Here is a 1,946-nt window from a genome sequence, read left to right as displayed (position 1 = left end):
AGGATTCCACAATGTAAGCAATCCTTTCACTGTACCGTTTACACCTTCTGTATCCAGTGCATGTGACAAATAAACATTGATTTTATTTTATATAGTGTGTGTTTACCAGAGACGGTAATGTGAAGAACAACATGACCTGCACCAAAGTCAAATTAGCATATTACGTTAGTCCAACGAGAGGGTGTCCAAGTTCTAAAATTATCCGGTAGAATGCCCTGCTTATATTTTGTCACATTAACAACTGTAAGCTGTTTTCTGTAATTCTCTCACCATTAACTAGTAAATAGTGATATTGTTGTGAGTTTATTTTCCTGTACTAATGAATTCAAATTAGCTAAAGTTAAGACATTGTCGGCTATATGATATGTTCATTATTTGAACTGGCTAGGCAGCTAACTTAACGTTAGCTAGCGAGCTAAGAAGCTAGAAACAAACCAAAACATTGTTTAGAAAGTTGCTTTTAGTTGCCTGGTTTGCTAGATTGAGACATACTACATATATTTTTAAACGGGTGGGTTTATTGTTGTTAAAATACACCAGTTATGCTATTGTGGAGCACCAGGCTGCTGATGTTATGCAGTCTGTCGTTTTATGTTTCTACTTTTTCATAACGACAAGTTTGATGTCGGACGACAATAGAATGTTCATGATGTCACCGCGACAACTGTATGTCGATAGACATAGTGTAAACCCGCCTTTAGTCTTAAAATCTTGGGTGGTACATTTTCTCAAAAGTGGGATTACAAGTTTATCAACTTTCAATGCAGAATTACTTTCCCATTGTTCATCAACTGTAGTGTATGATATACCATTTTCCAGCTCTGAGTCTGTACTTTTATCCAATGTAAAAAATACATTTTAAAATGTTGCTACATCAGACAGAATCGAGCCGGTCGGTCAGATTCTGCATAATTATGATGTTGTTGCTCGGTGACACTTTGCTTCTTGAAAGTCTAATATCTTGAAAACTTGACTGCTGACATGTAAAACATTTTGGGACTTTCAATTGTGGACTAATATTTTTTTTTAAATGTAAGATAGTTTTTGAGTGGAGTTTCCTTTTAAGGGGTCAGAGTTCAATAATCCAGGTAATTCAAGTCAAACTGGCCACAGATGACAGTTCTTCTTGAACAGAGGTCTAGTCAGTTCAAAAGGACATTCTTCCAAAGGAGGTTGGTGGCACCTTTATTGGGGTGACGGCCTCATGGTAATGGCTGGAGCGGAGCGAATGGAATGGTATCAAATACATCAAACACAAGGAAAGCATGTGTTTGATACCATTCCCTCCTCCCGCTCCAGCCATTACCATGAGGCCGCCATTCCATTCGCTCTGTTCCAGACACTATGAGCCGTCCTCCCCTCAGCAGCCTCCAATGCATTCGTCATAGTCTAGACTAGAGACCTGAGGTTCAAGCAGACTACTGTGAGTCCGACTCTGTTTGCAACGATTTAGTGACCTGCCTTTCACTGTAGAATTCATTCACCTTTCTGCATATTTCTTCCAGAATTGTTATTTCAACCTTGTGCAGCATTACTGTGCATAAATAAGAGATTTATGAACGATTCTCCCGTCAAATATCATCTACCCTTTTTCTACCATGGACAGTTTTGTTGTCTCGTGGAGTTATGTCTAGATGAAAGAGGGTGACGTTTCTCTTCCTGGTCCTGTTGAAGTAGCTCGCCATGATGGGAAGAGTCTGGGTGTTACTGTCTGGGGGAATATATAGACCTGGAGATAATATATAGACCTGGAGATAATATATGGACCTGGAGATAATATATAGACCTGGAGATGATATATAGACCTGGAGATAATATATAGACCTGGAGATAATATATAGACCTGGAGATAATATATAGACCTGGAGATAATATATAGACCTGGAGATAATATATAGACCTGGAGATAATATATGGACCTGGAGATAATATATAGACCTGGAGAT

This window comes from Oncorhynchus masou, chromosome 27, assembly GCF_036934945.1.
Source record: "Oncorhynchus masou masou isolate Uvic2021 chromosome 27, UVic_Omas_1.1, whole genome shotgun sequence".
NCBI lineage: Eukaryota > Metazoa > Chordata > Actinopteri > Salmoniformes > Salmonidae > Oncorhynchus > Oncorhynchus masou.
Note: the sequence above shows the minus strand (reverse complement) of the source record.